This window comes from Eutrigla gurnardus (genome assembly GCF_963514095.1).
Source record: "Eutrigla gurnardus genome assembly, chromosome: 13".
NCBI classification, from domain to species: domain Eukaryota; kingdom Metazoa; phylum Chordata; class Actinopteri; order Perciformes; family Triglidae; genus Eutrigla; species Eutrigla gurnardus.
Window position 1 is genome coordinate 25,840,524 of NC_139936.1, and position 22,604 is coordinate 25,863,127.

A 22,604-nucleotide genomic window follows, 5' to 3' on the forward strand; every position below is an offset into this window, starting at 1 on the left:
CCTCGACTAGCATGACCCCCCCCCCCCCCCGCCCCCCCCCACAAAAAAAACAAAAAAAAAACACCCTTACCTATAGCACTCAGATCGTAGCACTGTTGCTCTTGAACTACTAGTTTACTCAGATGAGGACCTAACACTTGTTCTACTTTTAGCTCTTACTTTATGATTCGTTGTGGTTTCCTTGTTTCCTTCTTTTGACAATTGTACTTATTGTAAGTCGCTTTGGACAAAAGCGTCTGCTAAATGACCTAAATGTAAATGTAAATGTAATATTGTGATATAGTGCAAGTGGTATTCAAGGAGTCTCCCACGGTGGGAAATCCCATAACTAGTGAGTGAATATCAGGTCAAATGGGGGGAAGCAACAAAGCTGAAGGAGAATACAAAACCAAGATTATAAAAATGTGTTAAAATAGTTGAAAAGTGCAACAACTTTACTATTTATGATTAATGGTACAGTAGGTCATTTAGAAAAACCACAGAGAATTTGAACGCATTGCCGAACCAAATAAATCCCGTCCCTCTTTGTTCAGACCTCTGTTCAACTCGTGTTTTGCTTGTTGTTACTTCCCCCTTACTCTTGGTATATTTATTTTCAACAGGGTGACACTTCCTAATAGAGATATTTTCTGACTGTGATTACCACCACAGTGGTTATGCTCAATAAGCATACACATACTCACTCACACACACACACACACACACACACACACACACACACACACACACACACACACACACACACACACACACACACACGCCCATACAGAGAGAGCACTGAATTGACTCCTTTACTCCCATGTTTTGTTATTGTTTTGTTATTATCTTATTATTATTGTTGATATGTTGTGGCTGTTTAACACCCCGGTGCTTTGTAAATGTATATTTTAGTGAATCCCATGTATGAACGCATAATAACATAGCTGTTCTTACCAGCACGCTGAGACTAATGAACATGCTGGGAGAAAATGCATAACGCAGACATGTTGTAGCAAGAAAACTACACGGAATAAACAGCAGGAGACCTGCAACTCCTGTCACAAGCAGTCACAACACGGAGCTGAGGGGGGGGAGGGCTCCCGTCTCTAACCTGCCCGGTGGCGGTAGCTGAACTGTCATCGCCTGGCCCTGTCATTTGGAAACTTTGCTGTTTAGAGGTGACAGCCGCCCACGGACACACACTCCACAGCTCCACACACACACACACACACACACACACACACACACACACTCACGGTGAGGATGAGGAAAGGTTTGGGGTGGTGAGTGGGCACTGTTTGACACTTCCATGTTTGACACCTCCACATCCCCTCTGCATGTCATGGCCTCTGCAGGCTTTTCTCGCTGTGCTGATGTGTCCCTCGCCCATTTTAGAGGGCGACGGATCTATACGAGTGTGTGTATACTTCACACGCAAGAGCTGCTGGTGTGCAAACAAGCGTGTGTGTTAGCCACTTTGCAATTGGGATATTTTAATAATTGACTAGCTATCGCAAATCACGAGCGTGCTCTAGCACTGTGCTATGTGTGAAGTGTCCAGGGAACTTGTGTTGTGATATGAATTGAATTTTCAATCACAAGATAGCCCTACTCTAAAGTATACCCTGCTTTATGGTCTATTTTACTCTTAATACAATCTGTCTTCTTTTTGCAAGATATCAATCTAGAGATTGAGACCATAAACTAATTTTAATAATGTTTACTGAGATAATAAATGTAGTGAGAATAGGGTAATTTTTATATAGACTTCTATAACATCAAACTTCTTGTGCGACCGGAGGAGTCACCCCCTGATGGCCAGTAGAGAGAATACAAGTTTAAGGCGCTTCAGCGTCGGCTTCACATTTCAGAACCTGAGGTTTTCTACCTGATCTCTCTCTTCTAATGTAAAACAGTTTTACATGTGTTGCAAGTGCTTCCAGTGTCATAGGGGATATCTATTTGACATTGTAGTCACCATTATGTGAGTATTTGTGTGCCACTTAACTGCCTAATTACAGGTGTCCTGGGGTGTGTGAGTGTGTGTGTTCAGGGTTTATTGAAGGAGACAGACGAGGAGGAAGGGGTGAGGAGGAGAACAGCAGGGTTTCTCATCAGCAAGCTGTAAATGGTCCCACCACCACCACCAACTCCCTCCGGCCCCCACCCAACCAACACACACACACACATGTGCACGCTCACACACACGGGCCCACATTTGTTCGCACTGTGGTAATTGCTGCGCCGGCTCATTTGAGCTTGTCATTTCTCCTGATAAGACTGCAGTATTAAAAATGACAAAAGATTGATAGACACTCTCTCACACATGTCGCACACCGCATCCCGCAGCATCCACGAGGCGGGCGAGGGCGGGGCTGTTATTGCAGATTCTACAGGCGAGATAGAAAGGAAATGTGATTTCACACTTTTTGTTTTTGAGAGATTGAACAATGAGATATTGTGTAAAATAAATAAATAATAAAATATTGGGCTGAAGGATGTCTGGTTGCAAACAACGCTGTGAAACTGAAAAAAATAAAATATGACGTCAGGCCTATTCAACTGGTGCCAACTCAGAACCACCAAGCAGTTTGGTTTACAAATGTATAAAATGTAAAACCCAAAGGAACAAAATCTCACAAATAACTGACACTTTGACACAATAAAGCCTGGTATGCATAAATGATAACGTTGCAACATGAAGAGGCAGGATGTGATATCGACCATCAGGGTGAAAGTGAAACATGAACACAAATTGACGCAAACATTCCCCTTCATGCTGATCAGAGTAGTCAGTCAGCCTCTACCTCTCCTCTTACACCATGTGCATGCAGGAGTGAGTAACTATGGTTACGTGCATACTGTTTCTCTGTCGCTCAAAAACTTCCTGTCAACATACCAATCTTGGTGCATAGTTAGTTTTCATAGCAATCTAACTAATCAAGTCTAGTGCAGGAGGCTGTTAAATCCAAAAGTTGAGTTGGTCTAGAATTGCAGGAAATATGTTTTGAATTACAATATTTTTTCCCTCATAAAAATCCCTCATATTAGGTCCCCACTTTCGAAACATTACCAGGCAATGTTTTGAAGAAAAATATTTAGAATGTACCTGGAATGTATGCTACCAAATAAACACAAATTTGAAAAAAGACAAAAGGGCGTTTATGAGGTCAGAAAGGGGTCGAGTGGGTTGGGGGGGAAACTTCTGGACCCCGGTGCCCTCGTCTTTCTGAAAATGTGGCCCCCCTCGTTAAATAACCCTGGCATACTTGGATGAGTGAAACGTGAATAAATACAGTCTGCCAACCGCTTAACATACTGTTTGTCAGTCTATCTTCTTACACAATCAGGCTTAATGGTCACAAACAAAAAGGTTTATTAGCAAACATCAACAACAGCAAATTCAGCCAAACACTTTAGGAAAACGGCAGCAGCCATCACATCCATAACCCGATCATCATGATCATCATCACCCATGTGCTGTGAAGATGAAGCAAATAGTCATATTTACGTTGGATATGAACAAAGCAGGATGAAAGAGACGGCAGCGTTAATTAGGAGCGTGGTATGGACAGAACAGTAATCCAACATTAGGCTGGGAGGGCGGGAGATGAGCTGATGCCTGCTCTCCAAATGGAAGGAAGCAGCACGTTCACAGTTCATTACCACTTGTCCCGTCAAGCTTAAAGCTGTAACGCACGTTAGCTAATTAGATAAATCTTTAAAAATGAAAAAAGACACCTGATATTTCACGAGAACGAGATGTTCTCCAACACCAGCAAGACATTTCTGTGACGCTGTGTCACAAAAGCCTATCAGCATTGAGATTCTCCTCCGTTCGTCCTGTTGTTGAATCAGAAATGGAGGAAACTAAATCTTTTATCCGTGCATAGTCGCCCACACAGAGCCAAGAATAGAATCTATAGCTTGTCTATGTTATTAAACAACAAAGTCGCTGCCCTATTTTTGTCTATTTCGAGTGTTGATTGAGCAGCTACAGTGTTAGCTTAGCCTAGCTCCGATCAATCCAAACTCCATTCAGAAAACAAGCGTTTTAAAAGTTCTTCTTGCAGACAGATTTATGATGGTGTATTAGGGCCACTGTAGCAAAAAAAAGGAGCCGAGAGAAAAAAAGTAGCAGATTTGCTACTTTATAGAGTCGCAGATTTGCTACTTTTGTTACGATGCAAACAACCGGCATCTATGCTAGCTTACTTCCCATGAACATGTGACGCCTCGTTAAGGTCCTTAGGGTGACAGCTGTTGATGGATATTGTTGGTTAATTTTATCTGGGCCAGATTGTCATCTTATGAGTGTTTATTGATCGGGTGGTTGGGCTAAAATGCTAGTGGTAGATTTCACTGTCATAGCCACGGCAAACATCCGGTCAAGCAACGTGTTTACTTCCTCTATGACCTCTATAATTTATGAAGTGGCAAATTTGTGACTATTTTTCTCTGAATATTGCCCACCTCTCTCGGCTCTGTCCTACAGTGGCCCTTAGACGCTGTCGTACCGATCAAACAAACCTTGACTTCAGACTTTTAACACATCTTCATCACCCTGTCGTTATTTCAGCATCCTTTTAATCGGTTTTCTGCAATTAAATTGCAGAAAATTATCTGCTTCATGCCGCTGTAGTAAACCAGTTGACATGTAGATATACCAAGTGCTGGTGTGAATACAGCAATGCAGTAATGGCACTACATCTCGACTCTTGTGACACAATGAGCCTCACTCTGGAGAGCTGGCTGGATGAGAGCCTTCAGACCGGCAGCAGGAGGAGCTCCGGCAGGCCACAACTCATTTATGCCTCTCTCTGGGCTAACTCCGCTTATTAGCTTGAATCAAATGATCCAACACGTCTTGTGCCACGGGCACAGAGAAGCTCAGTGTGTGTGTGTGTGTGTGTGTGTGTGTGTGACATGAAAGAGAGAGTGAGAAAAGGGGAAAGCAAAAGAGGGAGAAACAGAACTGCAAAATTCCATTAGAGGAGTCTAAAGGCATCACGCATAATGGATGGGCCACGATCCACGCCTGAGAAACTGTGACGCTCAAAATTAAAAGTATTTTTCAACTCAGATTGTGCCCTCAGAGGATCTTGATATGACCCGTGAGAGATGACATGCGGATGGCGGATGATTAATTCCAAATGACCTTGTGACTGATTAGTATTTGTATTGCATGATGGTACAAATTCTCCGGAGGCCAAGCTATATTTTTGTAAAAAACCGTGTAATGTACTGTACGTAAAGATAAAGTAGGTGTTTATGTTTACTGCAACATCTGTTCAAATAAATGTACACACAGAGGCCAACACAAGGAAGGAAAGCGGTCTAACAGTACAGTTTGGGAAAACAGTCGAGGGGAAAATAAAGGACTTTGTAAATTAGGATGTGTCGGAACATCGGGGAAAAAAAGTCAGGGAAAGCATCAAACCACATACAGGGTGAAATTAAAGAAAAATGATAGAACAAACAATGCAATAGCATCTCCCGACATGCTCAATAAACACTGGGGGATTTATAATTGACCATCTCACAAACACACAGAACACACTCCTCAGTAAAATATCAAATCAGGCAGCTGCAGCTCATCCAGGATGTCCTGACCAACACCAGGAGAATGGACCACATCACACCTGTCCTTAAGTCATTGCACTGGCTTCCCAGTGTAGAAAGGATAGATTTTTAAATCCTGTTAGCGGTCTACAAGGCTCCGAATGGTCTCTGACCTAAATACATCTCAGAGTTACTTGTTCGGTATGAAGCTTGCAGACCTCACAGGTCTTGGACAGGTTTACTCAGGGTTCCCAGGATCAGGGTGAAGCAGCATTCATTTTTATGCTCCCCACATGTGGAACAAACTCGACGACCACCTGAGATGTGCAGAAACTAACAGCTCATTCAAATCAGGGCTGAAAACATTATTCTTTAATTGCAGCTTTCCCATAACTCTAAAGGATAGCCTATTTTAATTATTTTAATCCTCAGCTATTTCAACTGCAAGTTTTATTGTTTTCAAATTGCACTTTTACTGTTTTTATTAAATTTTAATGTCTTTGCTATTAGTGTATTCCTCTGCCTCTGTAAAGCACTTTGAATTCCCTTGTGTGTGAATGGTGCTGTACAAATAAGCTTGTCTTGCCTCGTGTTCATCAGATCCACCCGTCACTCCTCTGCAGTCCAAATATGGTCACTTCCTTTTCTGGTTGCAAAACAAGATGGAGACATCCAAAATGCCAAACTCAAGTCCACAAACCAATGGGTGATGTCACGATGACTACGTCCACTTCTTATCTGGTATTTAGTCATGAAACCAGGATAGATAGACATGTTGACATGGTGATGGTGCTGGATGGAAAATAAGATCACCAAAGTGATTCTAATTGTTTCTGGGGTGACAAGAATGTCTGAAAGTTCATGGCAATCCTTCACATTTTTGTTGGATTCACAAATATAACGCTCGTAGTGGCACAATAGGAAAAGTCATCAAATTCAGATTGGTATATCATCTGATGAATTTATGAATTTAGAAAACAAATATCAATGGCAATCCTTCCAATAGTGAGTTGTGATAGTCTGGACCAAAAAGTCGATTGACCGATGGACCAAGCTTCAGAGTCTGAATCACACTGACGATCCCCAGAGCCAAGCCGCCAGCATGGACACCACCAGAAGCTGTGAGATGTTTTTGTAATAACATTTTGTTTATTTGTTTACCACACATAAACACAAACTTGTAAAGTGTATAAGATTAATTACGCTTAGCAAACAGTTTACATATCCAGCAGTTACAGAGCAATCATTCATTTGAAGTCATGTGTATGATTCACTCTGCTTTTAGCTCCACTTTTGGTCTGGAGACAAACATCTGGTTCTTTAGCTGCTAAATGCTGCACTATGACCACCAGCTGGCTGCTGACTGTATCGGTCTGCTGTTTGCTGCTGTGCAGGTAGTATGGTGGGTGTTCATCACTGAACGCAGCTGCCTGCTGTACAACGCCACAAAAGAGGTGATGAACCTATATTGTTGTTTTAAAAATATTGATTATAAATTAAAGTGGCAGTCCGTAACAATTTCATCTATGTAATTGTCTTTTAAGTTCTTATCTATCAAAGAGTGAGTTAAACAATGGTCATCATGTGACCACTAATGAAAGTGCTTGTTGCTGCTTTGTCCAGAAATAGGATCTCCCTGTCTGTGGCCACTTTCCCACTAAACTCTAAATGAGTTTGATCTTTTTCCGTCAGTCAGCAGCGGTTGGTCTGCAGGTGGAGCTACTCACAGAAGTATGCTGCGTTTACTTGTAATCTGAAATCTGTAACTTCAAACTGCTGAGTCAGGCTCCCTCTAGTCTAAAGTGTTTGATCAGGTACATTTCATTACTGCTGACTCACAATGGAGGATCAACAGGCAGAGAAAGAAGACCATTCAACTTCCAGTCCAAGAAAAAGAAACAACAAACTAATGGAAGTGAAGAAGGAAAGTCATCAAGAAGCAAAGTGACGCCAACGAGGGGAAACCACGGACCTCCTTTCAGTGTGGAGCATTTGAAGGCATCACGCAGATGAGAGACAGTCACACTGTTGGTGAGGGAGATGAGTCCCAGAGGCTTGCCTGTAGTTCCATCTACCACCAGAGAGGCCGCTAGAAGCAACGCATCTCAAATCTTACAGACTGACACTTTAAGGTTTTTTCTACGATATTACTCACTCTCTCATGAGCTGTTGCACCATAATCAAAGCAAAAATGCCATGCAATAACTACGACATACATTTTGTGACTTAATGCCGTGTCACATTCATGCCTTCCAGTCTGGTGTTTGTGAAATTGGGGGTCAGATTCCTGCACCCTGGAATCAAAGGCACCTTCAAATGTGTTCCTTGTGATGTGTTTTTTTTGTTTCCACATTCTAATACATCAGATTCTATGGAGAGGCAGCCAATTTCCCCTCCAAGGTTGTTATTCCAGCCCCCCCCCCCTCTCTGACAGTTTGGGCAGTATCCTTGGTGAGAGTTGGCCCTCATTACTCTCTGCTGAGTCTTTTGGCCTTAAGGCTGCAGTCTCTGTCCTCCATTTCCCACTACTGGTCTCCCTGTCATGCTGTGGGCTCTAGCCTTATCTCCCAGGTCCACAAAGCTCCTCTGGATGTGTGCTGCTATCCCCTCGCAGCACGTTGTTCCCAATCATCTCCTTCCCATGTCGGCGAAGGCACAACATCGTGTCAACTTGCCCCCACAATTAAGACAGAATGAGGTACAAAGCCGCCGGGACCGTTCTATACATACAACAGCAAATGGTGTTATTTGTATTCTTTACTTCAATTAATCCAGTTTATTGAAATGTAAACCCAAACAGATTATAAACATGAACGTCAACACTGAAAAAACAAACACGGTTGACTACAACCAAAGACCGTATATAACAAGTGAACGTACTCACCGTGATGTCACCTATTGGTTTGTGGACTATGGTTTTGAAGCATTGAGTTTAGCATTTTGGCCATCAGCATCTTGGATTTTTGCAGGAAGTGACCATATTGCACCCTTACTGGATCTGGATCCATCTGGATTCTGGTGTGAAGCCGCTAACAAAGATAGCTTCATAAATCAAGATCAACTTTACAGATAAGTGTTAAAATCATCTTAGTAGCTAACTGCATTGGTAGCGTGGTAGAGACCTGTCAATCACAAGGTAGCCCCACCCCCTAAAGCATGCCTTGCTTTCTGGTCTATTTGACTCTAAATGGAGAAGACCTTAAACCAGAGATTGAGGCCATAGACTCATGATTACGATGTTTACTGAGATAATAAATCAGGAGAGAAGTAGGACCATTTTCTCATAGACTTCTATACAAATCAGAGAGGAGCCGCCCCCAGGTGGCCAGCAGAGAGAATGCAAGTTAAAGGTACCTTAGCCTTGGCTTCAATTTTCACAACAGATAATTTTTACTGAAAGAAATAAAGTATGACACTTTCAAAGTACAACTGAAAGCAGATGAACAGATAATGACAAATGCTATGAAATAAACAGGCACAAAGAGAGCTTGAGGTTGTATAGAAATGAATGGGAAACAGAGGAAATCCATTTTGTGCTGTACAACAAGACTGGACATCTGTGAGACAGCAGTGAAGAGCTTGCAGCTAAGTCATATTTGTGATAAACACAGTGTCACAAATTGAATGTGGACACATACAGTAAATCGACAAATAAATTCTGTCACAAGTTAATCTGCATTTTGCTAGGTCATTTCCAATTTGGCATTCAGCCCCCTCGATCCAATTTAAAGAGAATGTCTAGTGTCAGGGAGAAGGGGGAATTTATTCGGAGCCAATAAAAAACAGGCGCTTGGTGAAAATCACCATCGGCAAGTCATTAAAAGTGGGAGAGGAGCAGGATGTGTGGAAATGGCTCATCGGCTCCCCGGGTGCTACTCAGAACAAGAGACCTGGACACGTAGACCAAGGCCCTGATGAATTGAGCCATAAAGGTGATTGGCTCAAATGAAAGTCTGTGCCTCTGAGGCAAAAACACATCCGTTTGATTTGAATACATCACCTCATGGAAAAAAAGGACAGCACGCTCAACCTGGATGGGAATGATACACGGGTTTGACTTGCACAGTGGCTCAGTGTGAATTCCAACATCAAAACTAGCTGGCAAGTGAGACAAACCAAGCCTGTGGGATACATAAGCCTTCATTACTGCGCGGCTACTGGTTGTCAGGATACGACTGCAAGGCCTCGGGTGCAATGTGTGATTTTGGAGCAGCGGCTGCCTGCTAATTACCAACCTAGGCAACACGCAGCCATTAAAAAACGCAACCCCGAGTGTCTGCTGGGCTAATTTGTCTAATTACATCTTTGTAACTTATGAAAAGACCTAACATTACCCTGAAGGCTTGCTTTCGGAGTGGGAGCTGTGTAGATGGTAAATGAAAACTTTGCCGTCTTGCTACAACCATACAAGTGCCTCGATAGCTGCAGGGCACTGGGAGTATAGGACGGGGTTGGGGGGGGCCCTGTCGGGTGATGCTCTAGCTATTTCTATATCCCAGAGATTCCTCTCCCATGGGACAACCACCCACATCCTGCAGACAAACCTCTTGTTTATTTTTCTCATCATTAACGTGGCTTTTTTTCCCCTTTTTTTATGTTGAGAAAAATGTATCAGCAAAACCAATATTTGGTGCCAGTAATGAAATGCGTAGGCATCCAGTCAGTGTAATAGATTGTGACTGAGCCGTCACAGCAATGAGGGCCTATGGCAGCTCTGCTAACAAGCATCTCAGTGGGAGGAGGGAGGGGGAGTTGGGCGGACCCTTTGTGACATGTGTCAATTAACTGCAATTCCAAAGCCTTAAACAGACCCCCCCTCCCCAGTTATAGTGATTGTGAAATGGGAATACGTTTCAGAGAAGAGCGCTGTGTTTGGGAACACTTTTCATTCAGAGCATCTTGGTTTGCCACTTGCATCTCACATATGTTGTCGAGCAAGTCAAATCACCACGATGGTTAATAACTTAGACAATCCATCACATCACCTCAGCCCCAATGACAGCAACGGAATTGAATGCATTAAATCAAAGATGATCAGAGATTAAGATAATAATGATGACAGACTTAGTCAGGAAAAGAACAAAGAGGATGATCTCCCGCCTTCCTTCCTTCTTCCTCACCTCGACAACAAGAACGGCTGGTTGATTGCAACACGTCTCTGAGTTTCAGCACAGCAGCTGCCAGTAGCCGAGGCCGCTCGGCCAGGCTGCTCGTTTGGCCTCTCCTTTCCAAAGTCCCACATGGCTGACCTTAAGTGTCAAGGTTGCATATGTGCTGGTTTCAATTATTAACCGTGGGAGGGAGGGGGGTGGGGGTGGCGGGGTGATATAAGTATGTATGGGTGTTTCCCTTAAGAAGGATGAAAGTCAAGCTGAACCGACATTTCGTACGGTGACGTATTTCCAGTGAAACAGGATCAGCAGGCTGGACGTAACTCTGGGAGGAATTTAATTTGATCGTTCGAAAGATAAGCTCACAACCTTCTCTAGAGATCGTGGTTGCAGATTAATTGTATGTCATCATATTATTGTTTTGGAAATTCGTTGGTATTTTGTGTTCCAGGAAGAAGATGATAAAACGTGTGTGTGATCTTAAAGGCATGTTTTGTGAAAGGGGAAACAAAGTCTCAATCATATTCGAGGAATCTCTGTCGCAAATTTGCAATCAGAAGATAAAGCAATGCCGCTGTGGTTTGTGTCAGTGTTGACTGAACCCGATCATTTGTGGAGAGCGTGGTGCACTCAGGAGCAGCCAGCCGTGTGTCAACCGAAACCTCGACTCAACCTCACGGATCTGACTCGCTTCGCTTTTACTCACCTTGCCTCAACTCTTCCGCACCACCCTCCCTTACTTGCTTTTTTTCTTCTAATCAGGCGAGATTTTGTCAGCCCCCCCCGTTTGTCAGTAACTGCTATCGGTTGTGAAATTTCAGAAGGCGAGGCGTGTGGGAACCACAGTATCAGTTGTGATCATCAACCCGGTGCCTTTACAGATGCAGGCGGTTTCTGAAAAGGCGTGAAAAGTTTCACAAAGAGCATATCGGAAGGCCGGTTCAACGCTAACCAACAGCGGAAATACATTTCACACAATGTTCAGCCTCTTCTCTCTGTTCTCTGCTTGTTTTCTTTGTGCAAAAAACCTCTGCCAGACTGTACTGGATCACTGTGAGATAGATTTACAACATGAAGAAATAACATTTAGGAGAGGCCCCCCTCCATTTGCATGAATCCGCTGAGCAGATATGGAGAAGAGATGTGAGACGTGATAGTCTGCTGGCTTAGAAATCCCTATCAATCAGGCCATTCTTAGCCGTGAATGCAAACACCTGAGGGACAAAAAAAGTGGAGTTGAATGATGGACTCTCCCAGAGGGGCCCCACATTATGTCTCTCTCTCTCTCTCTCTCTCTCTCTCTCTCTCTCTCTCTCAGTGCAAGTGTACTCATCCACAAGCTAAACTGACGCTCCGCATTCAATATCAGCATCAAAGTTAATTCTTTGCTCTTACAATTGAGCTGGCTTATTGAATTTCAGGGTTCCGATAAATACAGCACAAGCTCCCAGCACTGATGCATGCTAACACAAAGTAATCCCCTGGGTGCTGCTGAGATGCACTCTCTCAGCGAGCAGAAAGCTAATCCAGCTGGGAAGTGAGGTTGTGATCAAACCTTTGGATCTCAGCATGAGCTGGTAAAAGTGTGGGTGGAGAACAGGAACGAGGGGAAACCTGTTCACTTGTTCCACTGCTTGCCACGGAGGTGTCACATATCCTGATGACTTTAATTATCAAGGTTGGCAGATTGATTCAAAGCCCTGGAACAATGGCGATGTTCCTTTTACTCCTTCACAGGATTTTTCTTCTAAAGTTAAAGGAGTGTTAGCGATTGGACGAGGGGCCTTTTCGAGCACTAATTCTAATAGGTGATCTGTTCGTGTCCTCCTGATCCCTAGAGGTGCTGCCGTCTCTTTTCTTTACTCCTTCCAAATGCATTAGCATAGCTAGCAGTGCGGGGGCGTCGGTGGCTCCATCAGTAATGTCACGGGCACTTTAACATGATGAAGCACGCCGCGGCCCCGCTGGCATGAATAATTCACATTACCACGCACCCAGAGAGACGGAGAGGGAGAGAGAGAGAGAGAGAGAGAGAGAGAGAGAGAGGGATTGACTTTGCAACAATGAATTGCGGGAACAGATGTGTGATTTTTAAGGCGCGCGGGCTTCTGTTTTGGGTGAGCGAGCAATTTTAATTCAATTTGATATTTCTCTTTTAAAGTGAGGCGAGACCTTGAGCTCGGCCGGGGAAAATGAATAAGGGGGGGGATCAGAAGAGGAGCCCGAGCTACGGGGGTGGGAGGGGAGGGGAGAGGGCTGGGGATCCTCCTCGCCATCCATCACAGTGGCACTTCAATGATTGTCAAATAAGTAGCCCTGTCCAAACCCATCTTTTATCATTATGTATGAATGAATCTATCTGGGGATCACATCATCCAGCACATGGGAGGGCTCCATCTCATATACATGATAGGGAGACGATATGGAAATTGGATACATGATAGCGGAATGGCTTGGATGGGGAGATGGATCCACATCACTGGCTGGGAGAATGGACCACGATTTGATCCGAGCGCTCCGTCTATCCTGTCAAGTCTTTGGAATAGAAAATGTTCATGCTACTGCTCCCATTACAGAAGGCACAGTCTCTCCCAATGCAAAAAAACACGTTACATTTTCTCTACTAAGACCTACTGAATAGCTCCTCAAGTGGCGTTGACAAATCTCGCTCTCTGTGCAAAAGATGTTCCATTAAAAGTCTCGGAAATACTTAACATAATATTTCCTGTGCAGTTCAACATGTCGAACCCGGAGGCCCCTCGGCTCCATAGCTGACGTGAGACCCTTTAATGCACATAATTCAGCAAAGGTGGGTGAGAACTCGTGGCACTAGATTAAGGCGGCTGCGCTCGCGAAAGCTGCTCTCAATCCATTTCCAAATTGTCACAGGGCCTTCTAAGAGGCAAAACAAACCCACCTTAATCTCCGCTAATCATACTTAAGCATGAATGTTTCATGTGGAAATGCCTGGTTACAATTTGGAGGCTTTCTCCTCATTCCAGGGGTAACCCTGTTACAATCCAGAAATCCTTTAGGCCACAACAAAGACGAAATGCGATGCCGAGACATCAGTTGCGGTGCAGTGCACACAGCATGTAAGTAGGAGGGAGCAAAATCCCACATTACAGACACCATGTTTGTTGACTACATGAAACACTGCGGATAATGAATTCAGGCTGCCAAATTTTGCGATGTGCCAAAAGATAAAGCTGTTATAAACAAGGAAGAAAAAAACCCCAGCAATGATAACATCAGTGATTGGTTGTGATTAACATCAGCCTTCTTACGTGGCGTCTCAGAAATTCAAATTACAAGCCCGATGCAGGCAATGCCAGGGACCATCCTAATATTATTATTATTCGAGACGGAGCATAACCCAACGGCGGGATGATTACATTTGACTTGCAATGAACCCCCCCCCCCCTGCATGAGAAAACAACAGCTTGGAAAAACTAATAGACGTATTCCCCAAAGTAGCTTTGTTGCTCCTGCATCGCTTTAAATAAATCTCATCACCGCAGTGAAAAAATGTTTTGATGTTTCCTGCATTTAGAAAGTGGAGATAAAAAGTCCAACCCATCTGTCCCTCAACTTTGCGGGGCGCGGTGCAGCGGAGGGAAGGATTTATCACACACAGCACGGCGAAGTGCATCTGCATCCGCCACACTGCTCCCACTCGCATCATTATCCTCGACGCCTATCACTCCTCCAGCTGAGCCCTCCTTTTGGAAACAGGGGCTGACACATCGGCGGCGGTAAACACCTTTAAAAGGATCTGACGCCCCGTAATAGAAGAGAAAACACTTCCGTATTGTTGGAGACCCCTGGCACTGTGCTGGGCTTACTGGAGGAGTAAGCTATTGTCTGGTGTCACCTAATTGGATCAAGTTTGTGTGCAGAACAGATGTGTATGGCTGGCTGAGGTAAACACTGGACCAGACGATGCCAGGGCTGAAATTGCTTTGAAAATGGTTTCTGCCTCCACAGAACGAGTGCGAGTAGCAGAGAAATATACAGTATAAAAGAATATTTGTGCAGTTTGAAAAGTAATAAACACTTTCTCCTTTGGACAGGATTCAAAAAGGTCCCAATTTTCCTTTTGTTGCGCCCGGCCATGCATCTGTGTGAAAGGGAATGCGTGAGGGAGGTTCAGAACCAGACCGGGGGAGTTAGCATGGCGCCGCTCCTAGCACGAGTGATGAGCCTTGACAATGGACAAATTACGCCTCGGAAACAGAGTATTGCTGATGTAATTAAGAGCTGGCAAAAGGTGTCACCGGGGCCTGACGGATTTCAGCCCTGAGTCTTCGCCTCACGGATTTCAGCCCTGAGTCTTCGCCTCTTGCCAGCGAGCTGCCGCCGGAGTGAGAAACGTCGGCATAAACAAAGAGAGATGAAGAGAGACAAGGAAGCACTATTTCCAATCAAGCATCTGCCTCCCCTTCCAACACAGCTCAGTTTAACCTTGAAGAGTAATGAGATCTGACTTGCTTAAATGTTAGCATTCTTAAATCATCAGGAAGTGCCTCCAAGGAGCCGATAATCACTGTGCCAAATTGCTGCGCTCGCTAATTTCATTTCTCCCTAGCATTTGCTTGCAGTTAGTGTCGATTATTCAAGAACAGGCATTTAATGCTGCCAGGTCCCAGGGGTGTTACATTAAAATGTAATAACTTGCAACATAAATGAAAACAAAAACCATTACTTTCTTCCCCCCACCAACTTTCTTCCCTCCTCCCTTTCCCCTCCTGACACCTCTCTCTCCCTTCCTCCCTCCTCAATCTCTCTCCACTCCCTCCCTCCATGGTGGGAGTTCGAATCTAATTCTCAGCCCATCTGGCAGGCGTAATGAAGGCGGGCCGGGCTCGTGGTGCCCTGCTGCCACGGCTCGGCGGAGCAGGAGGCTAGCTGGCAGATTGGGCTGGGATGAGTGGAGGGGAGTCGGGGAACCTGCTGAGTGAGTAAGCCAGCCCAGTTAATCTCCCATGTGCCCCGGCGTGATCGGGGCCAAGGCCAACCACACGCTGAGGGCACAGTGGATGGGGTCTGCAGCATGGATGGTCGTGGGCAGAAGACTGGTGGGTGAGTCTGGCACTCATTAACATTTGCTGGCATTTAGCTGACTCTTCTATCCAAAGCCTCATTCAATGAGCAAAACGCTGAAATAACCTTCAATCTCAAAGACTGCCATTAACAAGAACAACCAACCATGAGTGAGATATGTATAGAGTATATGTATATGTGTGTGTGCGTGTGTGTGTGTGTGCGTGTGTGTGTAGTATACATTTGTAAGATTATGTAGATAGTCAAACCAAACAGGTAGATTCAACCCCAACAGGTGCAGCCTGGAAACAAAAGACAAATGGTGTCTCAGCACCATCTGGCACTGACACAAGTGCATTTACATACGGTCAGACACGGCAGATAACAACCTGAGGGCAATATTTGAATGTGTCTTTGTGTTGTTTTTTAGTTGAATGTGTTTAATATGCATATAGCTCCCACCCGATAGATAGATAGATAGATAGATAGATAGATAGATAGATAGATAGATAGATAGATAGATAGATAGAGATTTATTCTTTTTTAATTTCAAGTTTACTTGCCATACATACTTTCCCCACTGTATCTCCCAGAACTGCTGAAACCTCGTACTGCAGGCTAGGAACAGCTACTAAGTTAGAGGCAGCCCTAACTGGCAGTGGCGCATGAGAGCGAAAGACCAAAAATCAAATAGGCGGACAGAAAAAAAACAAAAAAACAAAACAAACTCATCTACGACGTAGCAGGAAGCTAGGCTGACAAAAACAGCAGGTTTCCCTAAGCTGCACTCTGGCCTCTGGAGAAACCACAACACTGTCATTAACAGTTACTCTCCTCATAAACACACCGGCATCAGCTGGAGGTGTAATTGCCCCTGCTTCTCCTGTAATCTTATACCTTACCTGCTGTTACTGTCAGACACCTTCTCCACTGAGAGAGACGGAGAGACAGCGAGAGAGACGTGTGGGGGAGGAGGGGTGGTGGTGCATATGTGTGTGAAGTGAAGTCGGAGGCAGGATAGGTGTTGCTTGTGTTTTGTCAGATACAAGGTAAGGGAAGTAAAAAAAGAGGGGTTTAGAGAGAAAGGAGAAGGAGAAAACACATGGCAGAAAATCAAATGAGTGTATGTTGCTCACTGAAGTCCCAGGAGCGAGGCTCAGGGGCTCGATGGAGAGAAACGGCTTCTTTTCCTTGAGTGATTAGAAGACAAGTGGCAGAACATGACCTACTTAGTGGAACTTTTTTGTACAGGTTTTTTTTTTTTTTGAAAAGGTACTCATCCTGGAGTGGAGTTACATACAGGGAGGCAGTAGCTTTAACCCTCATAGATTCATAGAAACATTAAAGACAGCAGGAATAATTGCCGGGGGGTGGGGGTGGGGGGGGGGGGGGGGTGAAAATGGAAAAAAGTCTCTTCATCCCATGACCTCCTAAACTCAAACTGCCGTTATCCTCTATGCTCAGCCAAAAAGCACAGATGGATGTGTTTGATCCTACAGATAAGCAAGGTTAAAATGCAAAAACAAAATCTGAATTAAACATTATCTGACAAAAGGCTTACAAGAGGAGTTTTTAGTACCTTTAAAATTAGCTCGGAAAGTGTGGTGGGAGGTGTTAATGTCGAGCGAGCCGGAAAAAACAGAAGCAAAAAAAAAAAGAAAGAGCGATGCGAAACCTGCTTTCTCTAAAAATCTGACACTGAAAATGGCAAAGTGTTGTTTCGTATCTCTGCCTTATTACAATCCGGTGGTGGAACATTCCACTGAGGACATGAAAAAGGAACACTTTAGCTTTGCTCTAGAAATGGGCCTGCCTCTGGCTCTTCTTAATTTCAGGCTTTGTTTGCGCGGCATCGGGGAGCTCTTGTGGGTTTGCGGGAGACCCGCAGGCCTTTTGTCTCATCAGCCGAGGTGGTTTCTGCTTCGCGCCCGAAGCCTTCTCTTGACGTGCGCCTTTTGTTCTACCGAGGTTTGGTCACAGGTCGCGTATCGCAGGCAACGCTGCCATCACAGGTACACTGCTGTTTGTCTCCCCCACTACAACAACTGTGAGCTCGGGAGAGAAGCGGCCACTGAATCTCCATATCAGTCAGAGGAAGAAAGAACCACGACATATGCCAGGATATGAAAGGTCTTAGGATCTGCCCAAACTAAAATGGCTTCCTCTGGATTCCTTGGCGATGCTGCAATGCCTGCTTCTTTAAATGACACAGACCGATATAACACTTGTGGCGTTGAATTAATAAGCTGCAGCGTGATGAATCTCTATGATTTATTTTGTTCCCTCCAGTGTATAATCAAGTTGAGACGGAGATGGAGACACAATAGACGAGGCCATCCTCTGCACGGCCGACGGACCGGCTGCCCTCGCTTGGACTGAGGAGTGTGAGACAGTCGGCCACCGGGATCAGCGGGTGTTCTCTTGTAGCAGACCATTAAAACACCACAAAGTTCAACATGCAGCGCGCTGCGACACACGGAACATATGGAAGCACCAAAACACAGCTAGCAGACATTCTTTCCCCCTGAAAACGCCCTATTGCTGTTGGAAGCATGAATGAGGGGGGGGAGGGGGGGCGTTATGAGAACATCACACCTATGGAAGTCCCATCCCACAGACCACGGGAGGCTCTCTCTCCCTCCTGCCTGTTTATAGTGGGCTGCCATCATATTCATTCCCCGTTCCCAGATAGATGTTTGTAATTGGAGCTCTAATTTATGATCGGGCCTTGGCGCGGGATAATGATATGGAGCATTGTAATTTGCTGATGCAAATTGTACGTTATAATGGGGAGCCATAAAAGCCCCGGCAACATCTCGGAGACTTGCCAAACACCCTGAGCGTTCATTACAGCCCTCATTAAAACATCCATGTCGGCATTGGGAGCTCTTACAAATGGAAGGAGCATGTAATTGCTGCTTGATTGTGGTGTATGTAACATATGATAAAGTGGAATTACCACTTTATTTGTCTACAGTGTCTGTGAAACTTAATGGGGAGAAGGCCTGCAGTAAACAAATCCTCAGAGAATTGTTTGATTGTTATATTATAGGGCTATTTGTTTAAAGTGGAGCAATGTGAGTTAGGGGACGTGCATCCAGGACAAACTACGTAAGAGTGATGATAATCAAGGCCGGCCTTAGCGGGATCAAACTAATGCTCGTACTCATGAGAGTCTGTGTTTCATTTGGACTAACTCCAACATGGGTGATAGCATAGGGCTTCATCTGGGAATACATCAACAGGATTCAATACGACAAAAGATCTCTATTGTTAGTTTTCATTACCCAGCACCAAAGTCATCATCATACATTTGCTTTGGTGCCAGAACTCAATTGAAAAAAAGGTTAGAATGAAAATATGTCTGTGCCATGGGAGTGAAGCTGGAGCCATTTCCAATCGTTGATCTCAATTGGGTGCGAACCGACGGGGGTACGTGAACCGCGGTGAAGCTGAACGTCCCCAGCTTTTAAGCAGCCTTAAGAGCAAAGCCAAGTGGCAAAAGCAATTAAGAGTTCATTTGGAACAAGTGAACTATGCTGCGTTGGGTTTTTCTGAGGCCCCGTCAACACTAATTCACACTGTCGCCTTTTTATTCAAATTACCTAGAGTCCCAGAGTCCCCTTTGTGCGGCCGCTGTTCTAATGCATCTCCATTAGAACAAAACCTGAGCCGCATTGCCGAAAATGAAGTTTCCCTCCTCGACCCTGAATGACAGCAGACCTCTACCACCAGAGCTGTGTGTGTGCTCAGCCACTGGAAAAGGATTTTCAACCGTGCCATTCAGCCGGGGCCCCAGAAGCCCCCAGCCTTTATCTGCAGGAACCGTTGATTGATGTGTTGTGGGCCCCGCTGTGGTTAACAGCAATTTTATCTGTTGCTAGCGGCAACAGCCCAGGTCCCCGGTGCGCAGTGAGCAGCGGGGTCCGGGATCTGGAGCCGGACCGCACACGGGGATAAACAAATAGGTTTTTCAAGGCGGACAGCCCTCATAGAGAGGCCCCTGACAGGCGGAGCTCCACCCCAGGGCCAGGACAATGTCAGGGCCCCGGCCCACTCCCGCTGGGCTCTCGGGTTTCCTTTGCTAATTTTCACCATGTGCAGAGCCGGTGGTATAGAGACACCTGCACACCCCGCTGGAAAGTAAGCAGAGCGTGAGAGGCGGAGTGATATACGAACAAAGAGGCAGTTAAGATACTCATATACTGTGGAGGGAAACAGCCATGCTCTCTGCTGCAGCTCTGTATGTCAAAGTGACCCTGCTGCAGAAATTATTCTTAGTCTAAGATATAATTTACACTCAATTTCCTTTCAATTGCTGTGTTTAGCATTTAATCCAGTGAATCTGTGTCGTTCTGTTTAATAAAGCATGACGCTTTTAATGGCTTCTATTATAATTAAGTGACATAATCCTTGTATTCGATAAAGATCTTGTAAAGAGCCTCGTCACTCAGACGGGGACGTGCGTTTGCCACAATGCGGAGGTCGTGAATGCCAAATCAATTAAAAGGAGGCTGTTTAGGAATGCGCAAATGACTGGGAGACTGTAGCGTTTAGAGTGTAGACTCATTTAGCGTTAAATATGATTATGACAACCCCAAGCAGGGGGGGGGGGGGGGGGGGATGGGTGTGTCTGAGAGCTCCCAGCACTCTCTCTCTCTCTCCCAGCCCAAACACTCCGGCTAAGGTTTTCCTCCCTGACATCGCAGAGATAAACCCTCCCAAAACAGACTAGTCAGATTATACTGTCAGACAAAGCTCTATGCTTTTATCGTGCGTGAAAACATGAGCCGTGGCTTGGCCTTAGGTGGTTTTAAAAGATGGGGGGGAGGCTGAGGCTCAATCGCTTCATCTGAAAGGAAAGGGTGGTGTGTTGTCTCTTTCGCTTAGCTAAAATTCCTCCTCCTCCACACAGTGTAGGCAGCCCAGGGGTAGCGACAGGATGGGGAGATAGTTGCAGCGAGATTTTCTGACATTTCCCCCCGTCTCTCTCAGCCCCGTATCTCCCAGGCACAGAGGGGGATGTTGGGTTCTTTATCAAGGAGCCCCTGAGAGAGGGTGATAAATCGCCAGAGCCTGGGCCAATCTTCAATGGAACAACAAGCAGGTAGCAGCGCAGGAAACACGGCACAGATATTGTCTTCCAAACATAGCCGAGGCTATAATGAAGCCTGCACAAAGCAGACAGGAGAGAGAGTCGGCCTGATAAACAATCCCACATCCAGTCTTCCACAGAGAGCCAGATAGCGAGTCTCAGTCCTGCTGCTGGACTCACCGGTCCAGAGATAGTCCTCAAACCCGAATGGGAGATGGGGGGGGGGGGTCATCACCTGGATAAACCCATCCTGTTTCTTCATGTTCATTACCCTATCAAGTAACATCAGTTTGTTGGGACAGATCTATAACACCTATATATTTCTGTATTTTTCAGCTTATATTTTAGATTTGCTGTACTTTGTTTGTCCGACGGTATACATGTAACCAAGGCAACCAAGGCAAGTAGGTAAGCAGTTGCTATTTTAGTTGTAATGGCAATAAAGTGAAATCATCATTATATATTTATTGTAGAATTGAACATTATATTCGTTGTCTAATGGGTGACTATAAAATACCAATAGCTGTTTTGCCTTTTGCCTTTAATTGCCAGTCAATAGAGGGAAACAGGAAGTGAACTATATATTAACACGTAAACTAGATATATGGATGCCGCGGCTATATATATATATATATATATATATATAAAGGCCAGAAATGGTTCCATTCTTGTGTAAACCATTCAAATGAGGCCATTAAAGCCTGGCAGTCAACACAAGCAGGGAGACATATGGAAGCGTACATAAAAGGAGGTGTTCTCTCCCAGAAGTAGAAACAAACTGTCAGCAGAGATTGCCTTTATTACCTCCTAGTGCGTGTGACAGATAACCAGCCCGTCCACCAGCTCGATGTTTTCAGTGGAGAGGCAGCGATAGCCATCAGTGCCAGTGGCCAACCAGAAGACAGCCTTGTCCGTGCTATTGGTGGCCACTAGCACTGCCTAACGCTTCCTTGCCCGCCTCATTGACCTCCAGAGACCCCCTCCCCACCTCACAAACAGCCCTCCACCCCCACACACAGCCTCCTCCACCTCCAGCCATAACGCCGTGTGCAGCCCGTGGCGATCCACTCGCCCTCCTCCTCCCATACCCGCTCAGCCTCGCCATGGCAGTTCCCTGGAGCCCTGACCCTGCACCCCATGCCACCCCCCTTTTCCCAAATATCATACTGTAAAGCCTGAAGTGCTTACAGATAAGGAGACCCCAGAAATCAAGCGGGCCCGGCGGCGGAGCAGATTGAGAGTCAGAGCTCAGCACCCAGGAGGCACAAAGGCTGCAGATAGCACCATCGGATAGCCAGACAGCATCAAACTTCCTGCCCTCGCTACTGGACTTTCTTTGGCTTGCACAACGACAATGACCCCCCCCCCCCCCTCTGCATTTCTGTGACTCCTCCCTCCCTCCTCTCAGATAAAGAGAAGGCCTCGTTCCCTACCGACTCAAACTGACAGCTTGAGCCAAAGGGCTCTGCAAGCTTTTTTCGAAGGTCTTATTTGTTTTCATCCATCTGTGAGCATGCGGCCGCTGGGGAATAGGAATGTGACATGTTCTATTAAAACAAAATCAAAAAACAACAAAAAAAAAAAGATCGCACAGAGATCAAGGTCTTTTGAAGTTAAGCTTTGTTCAGCGTTTTAACCGCAGTCCTTTGAGGCAGATTAACGACGACAAACCATTTATAGTTGTTTTGTTTGTCGGGATGATTGCTTCCAAGCTGCAATAAGAACTGCCATATGCCACTCATCAGCTAAAAGTAGCACGCTATAAAGAATGTTCCTCTTATTAGTTCTCTTTAAGCAAAGGACATAAAGGACGG

General features: G+C 45.1%; 1 protein-coding gene across 10 annotated transcripts in view; it reads right to left on the reverse strand.

Annotated features, from left to right (window-relative positions):
- The window catches only part of fbrsl1 (fibrosin-like 1), a 320,464-nt gene that overhangs the window by 126,346 nt on the left and 171,514 nt on the right, over positions 1 to 22,604 (reverse strand). The window lies entirely within an intron of this gene.